Source organism: Lathyrus oleraceus, chromosome 1 (assembly GCF_024323335.1).
Source record: "Lathyrus oleraceus cultivar Zhongwan6 chromosome 1, CAAS_Psat_ZW6_1.0, whole genome shotgun sequence".
NCBI lineage: Eukaryota > Viridiplantae > Streptophyta > Magnoliopsida > Fabales > Fabaceae > Lathyrus > Lathyrus oleraceus.
Window position 1 is genome coordinate 169998543 of NC_066579.1, and position 6298 is coordinate 170004840.

The 6298-nt window shown below is 39.1% G+C and overlaps 1 non-coding gene across 1 annotated transcript; it reads left to right on the forward strand.

Moving 5' to 3' along the window:
* The first annotated feature begins 5722 nt into the window (after positions 1-5722).
* Positions 5723-5829, forward strand: LOC127116357 (small nucleolar RNA R71). The gene has a single exon (XR_007801307.1). It is a non-coding gene; the product is annotated as a small nucleolar RNA R71 (small nucleolar RNA).
* Positions 5830-6298: the final 469 nt, after the last annotated feature.

A 6298-nucleotide genomic window follows, 5' to 3' on the forward strand; every position in this document is an offset into this window, starting at 1 on the left:
AGCAAGCATGGGTTGGCGCAATCCAATAGCATTAGCAATCATAGTTATCAATCCTCCTATTTGAATCGGTGCACGGTCATCTTGAATAAGGAGGTCAAAACTCGCCAGCATATAAGTGGCACCATTCACTGGACGGTTTTGGGAAGCACAGAATATTATGAAGAGTTCATCACGTGATACTGTGGTAACGTTTGATCTCTTTCCAAAAAGAGTGTGTGCTAGGATCTTGTGGAAATAGCGAAAAGCCGGGTTATGTATGTTTCCAGAGACAAACTCATGTTCCTCAGGGTCGTCATTTCCCGTTAAACTTCCCCAAAAATACTCAAGCTCTCTATATTCAAAAAGGTCTTCTTGGCTCATGGTGAATGTATCAAAAGAAGTGGGGAACCCTAAAAGGTTAGTAAACTCTTGAATGTTAAACTGATACTCCATATTGAACATCTTGAATTGAATGAAACCTCGGTTTATTCCTTTTCCATGGTTTGGTAAATAGATCAGGGAGCTAAGGAATTCTAGAGTTAGCCTTCGGTAAGTAACAAATTGTCTGCGAATAGGGGTGGTTTCCCACCCTATTTGACTCAGCAGATACATGACACTATCTCTTAGCCCAAGTACGATCATTACATCTTCATCAGGATAGAAGGTTGGGTGCATCTCTCTCTCAGAAAGTTCTTCAAATTTTTGTCTCTGAGCTCTCCCTCTCAATTTGATACCCATGCGGTCAATATGTGCCATCAGGTTAGAGTTAACTAAAGAAAAGAAAAACAAGAGTTTTAGTTAGGATTTGGCCAAATGCCGAAAGAAGAAAAGAAGAAAATTTTAATTAAAATAAAGAATACGGAGAATGAAAACTAAATAAAATAAAATAAAAAGGAATAATCAAAGAAGAAATAAAAATAAAAATTTGTGGGTTGTCTCCCACGAAGCTCTTTGTTTAATGTCGCAAGCTCGACATAAAACTATTAAATGTTAATCTATAAATTCTGAAGACATTACGTCTAAGTGCAGGACTTGCGAGTCTTCATTGTTCTCAGCATAATGATAATGTTTTAGACGCTGTCCGTTTACGATAAATGGTTCAATAGATTTTCCTTTAATTTCTACAGCTCCACTAGGAAAGACATTGGTGATTTGGAAAGGGCCTGACCATCTAGATCGTAGCTTTCCTGGGAATAACTTAAGTCTAGAGTTAAACAATAGGACTACATCGCCTTGTTTGAAAGTTTTTCTTGATATACGTTTATCATGCCATTTTTTCGTTCTTTCCTTGTAGATTCTGGCATTCTCGTAGGCGTCTTGTCTAAGTTCCTCTAATTCGTTTATATCAAGAATTCGCTTTTCACCGGCGGCCTTATAATTTAAATTTAAATTTTTAATAGCCCAATAGGCCTTATGTTCTAATTCTACCGGGAGGTGACAAGATTTTCCATAAATAAGCTTAAATGGGGTTGTTCCTATGGGAGTTTTGTAAGCGGTTCGATAAGCCCATAAAGCTTCAGGTAATTTTGATGACCAGTCTTTTCTTGACGTAGCGACTGTTTTTTCCAATATCTGTTTAATTTCTCTATTAGACACTTCCACTTGTCCACTAGTTTGAGGATGGTAAGGTGTTGCTACTCGATGTTTTACACCATACTTAAACAATAATTTTTCGAGTATCCTAGATATGAAATGCGATCCACCGTCACTGACGACTATTCTTGGGACACCAAATCTTGGAAAGATTATATTTTTAAAGAGTCTAATTACTACTCGTGTGTCGTTTGTTGGAGAAGCTATAGCTTCAATCCATTTTGATACGTAGTCAACTGCTACGAGTATGTACTTGTTACCAAAAGAAGGTGGGAAAGGTCCCATGAAATCTATTCCCCACACATCGAAAATTTCTACTTCCAAAATGCCTTTTTGTAGAATTTCGTCACGTCTAGATATGTTTCCTGTGCGTTGACACCTATCGCATTTCTTGACAGCGGTATGTACATCCTTCCATATGTTTGGCCAATAAAGACCGACTTGTAGGATCTTAGAGCAGGTTTTGGATGTACTTGCATGTCCACCATAAGGAGCGGAATGACAATGTTGGATTATACTTTCTACCTCTTCTTCAGGTATACAGCGACAGAAAATACCATCGGGGCCTCTTTTGAAAAGTAAAGGGTCGTCCCAATAATAATGTTTTATGTCATGGAAGAATCGTTTCTTTTGTTGGTATGATAAATCAAGTGGAACCACTCTGGCAGCTAGATAATTGACGAAATCAGCGTACCATGGTGTAACGCATATAGCTAAGGTGGTCTCTACCTGTTCATCAACTCTATTTTCTTCCAAATTAGCTATAAGTTTATCGTACGAGAAATCATCGTTGATCGATGTTCTTTCCCGTTCCAGGTTTTCAAGTCTAGAGAGGTGATCTGCTACTACGTTTTCAGTTCCTTTTTTATCTTTGATTTCCAAATCAAATTCTTGTAGCAACAAAATCCACCTTAGGAGTCTAGGTTTAGCGTCCTTTTTTGTTAAGAGGTACTTAATGGCAGCGTGATCAGTGTAAACGATTATTTTAGCTCCGACCAAGTAGGAACGAAATTTATCTAGTGCAAATACTACTGCTAAAAGTTCTTTCTCGGTCGTGGCGTAATTTATTTGCGCTTCATCTAGAGTTCTACTCGCATAATATATGACGTGAAGTTTTTTATCCTTTCGTTGTCCTAAAACAGCGCCTACGGCGTAGTCACTTGCGTCACACATTATTTCGAAAGGTTCATTCCAATTCGGGGTCTGCATTATGGGCGCGGAGATCAATGCTTGTTTAAGTGTTTTAAATGCTTCTAAGCATTTATTGTCGAAGATGAATTCAGCATCTTTCATTAATAGTCCGGTTAAAGGTTTAGTTATTTTAGAGAAATCTTTAATGAATCGTCGGTAAAAACTGGCATGTCCTAAGAAGCTTCGTACTTCTCTCACAGTTTTCGGAGGTCGAAGGTTTTCAATTACTTCTATTTTGGCTTTGTCTACTTCAATTCCTCTATTTGATATGATGTGTCCTAAAACAATTCCTTCTTGTACCATAAAGTGACATTTTTCCCAATTAAGTACTAGGTTTACTTTTACACATCGTTCTAGAACTTTTTCTAGGTTTTCAAGGCATTCTTCAAAACTTTGTCCGCATACGGAAAAGTCATCCATAAAGACTTCCATGATGTTTTCGAGAAAATCGACGAATATTGCCATCATGCACCTTTGGAAGGTTGCAGGAGCATTGCACAAGCCAAACGACATTCGTCGATAAGCGAAGGTACCAAAAGGACATGTGAACGTTGTTTTTTCTTGGTCATCAGGATGAATTGGTATTTGAAAGAAGCCTGAGTAACCGTCTAGATAGCAGAAATGAGAATGCTTGGCTAATCGTTCTAACATCTAGTCTATGAATGGTAAAGGAAAATGATCTTTTCGGGTTGCTTTGTTTAGCTTTCTATAATCAATGCATATTCTCCATCCCGATTCAATTCGTTTGGTTATAGTTTCTCCTTTTTCATTTTTGATCACTGTTATACCTCCTTTCTTAGGTACTACGTGTACAGGGCTAACCCATTTGCTATCGGATATAGGATATATGATACCTGCCTCTAATAACTTCGTTACTTCTTTCTTCACTACCTCACTCAGGATCGGGTTTAGTCTTCTCTGATGTTCCCTAGAAGTTTTACAGTCTTCTTCTAGCATGATATGGTGCATACAAATAGAAGGACTTATCCCTTTGAGATCGGTGATGTTGTATCCTAGTGCGGTTGGATATTTTCTTAAGATATGTAGGAGTTTTTCGGTTTCGAGTTTTCCTAGGTCTGCATTGACTATTACGGGTCGTTCAAGTTCTAAGTCTAGGAATTCATATCTCAGATTTTTGGGAAGTGTTTTCAGGTCGAGGGTTGGTTTCTTAAGGAATTGCGTAGGATCCAATGTTATTGCTAAACATTGATTCAGTCTGTCTTCTACACGATAGTCGGGCAAATCGTCATTTTCTAATTTTGTTTCTTTTATGCATTCATCGATGATATCCATGAAGTAACATGTGTCTTCTATTGCAGGTGCTTTCAAAATTTTGGAAAGAATAAACTCAATTTTCTCTTCTCCTACTTCGAAAGTGAGTCGTCCTCGTTTTACGTCTATGATAGCACCGGCGGTTGCTAAGAAGGGTCTTCCCAGTATAATGGGTGTAACTTCATCTTCTCTTATGTCCATAATTATAAAATCAGTGGGAATGTAGAATTGACCTATGCGCACGGGAACGTTTTCAAGAATTCCTACGGGATATCTAACGGAACGATCTGCTAATTGCACAGACATTTTGGTTGGTCTTAATTCTCCCATTTCAAGTCTCTTGCATATGGACAAGGGCATAACACTGATACCGGCTTCTAAATCGCATAAAGCTTTGTCTATGATAAATTTTCCTATATGACAGGGTATAGAGAAACTACCAGGGTCTTTAAGTTTAGGAGGCATATTCTGGATTATTGCGCTACACTCAGGAGTGAGTGTAACGGTTTCGCTCTCTTCAAGCTTCCTTTTATTAGATAGAATTTCTTTTAAGAACTTAGCATATGAAGGCATCTGTGTAATAGCTTCTGTAAAAGGAATGGTGACGTTTAATTGTTTCAGTAGGTCAACAAATTTTTTAAATTGGCCTGCGTCTTTGGTTTTAATTTGCCTTTGAGGATAAGGGATAGGTGGTTTGTAAGGCGGTGGAGGTACATAAGGTTCTTTCTTTTCTATGGTTTCCTTGTTACACTCTTCCTTTTCCTTAGGTTTACTTTCTTCCTCAGTTGACTTTTTAGAGTTTTGGTTCTCAATCCTTGGGTCAGACGGTCCTTCTACCTCTGTTCCACTTCTTAATATAATTGCATGAGCGTGGCTTTTCGGATTAGGTTGGGGCTGTCCAGGAAAGGTACCAGTTGGGGAAGCAGTAGGCGCTTGTTGTTGAGCTACTTGCGAGATTTGTGTTTCCAACATTTTGTTATGGGTAGCCAGGGCATCTACTTTACTTGCTAGTTGTTTAATTTGTTCGTTAGTGTGTACATTCTGGTTTAAGAAATCTTTATTGGTTTGCTGTTGAGAAGCTATGAAGTTCTCCATCATGATTTCCAAGTTGGATTTCCTAGGAACGTTATTGTTAGGTGTAGATGGGGTCGGCTTTTGATATCCAGGAGGTATAGCTGGGGCTTGACTGGGAGCTTGTCCTGGTGCGTATAAAGCGTTGTTACTCTTATATGAAAAATTAGGATGGTTCTTCCAGTTTGAGTTATAGGTATGCGAGTAAGGATTTCCTTGAGCATAGTTCACCTGCTCTGCTTGGATTCCTATTAGGAGTTGACAATCTGTAGGAGTGTGACCTTGAATTCCACAGACTTCGCAATTTTGAGTTACGGCAACCACGGCGGCTGGAGGTGATACATTTAAACTTTCAATTTTCTGGGCAAGAGCATCCACTTTTGCATTAACGTGATCAAGGCTACTTATCTCGTACATGCCAATTTTCGTTTGAGGTTTTTCTACCATTGTTCGCTCGCTTCCCCATGGATAATGATTTTGGGCCATGCTCTCGATAATTTGATAAGCGTCAGCGTAAGGTTTATCCATAAGCGCACCACCTGCAGTGGCATCTATTATTAACCTTGTGTTGTATAAGAGACCATTATAGAAGGTATGAATTACTAACCAGTCCTCTAAACCATGGTGTGGGCAAAGTCTCATCATGTCTTTGTGTCTTTCCCATGCTTCGAAGAGAGACTCGTTATCTTTCTGCTTAAATCCATTTATTTGGGCTCTTAACATAGCTGTTTTGCTTGGAGGAAAATGTCGGGCAAGAAAGACTTTCTTCAACTCATTCCATGTGGTGACTGAGTTGGAGGGAAGAGACTGAAGCCATCTTCTAGCTTTATCTCTTAACGAGAAAGGAAAGAGAAGAAGTCGAATTGCCTCTGAGGTGACACCATTAGCTTTAACAGTATCAGCATATTGAACAAATACGGATAAACGAAGGTTTGGATCCTCGGTAGGATTTCCAGAAAATTGGTTCTGTTGCACTGACTGCAACAGTGAAGGTTTAAGTTCGAAGTTGTTTGCTTCAATTGCGGGTGGAGCAATACTCGAATGCGGCTCATCTTGTGATGGAGCGGCGTAATCTCGAAGAGCACGAGCTGGTTCTGCCATCTCGGGTATCGGCGAGGGAAGAAGATTTTTGAGATCAGGAATTTCGATTGGAGGAAGATTGTTTGCAGCACGATACTCCCGAATTCGTCGT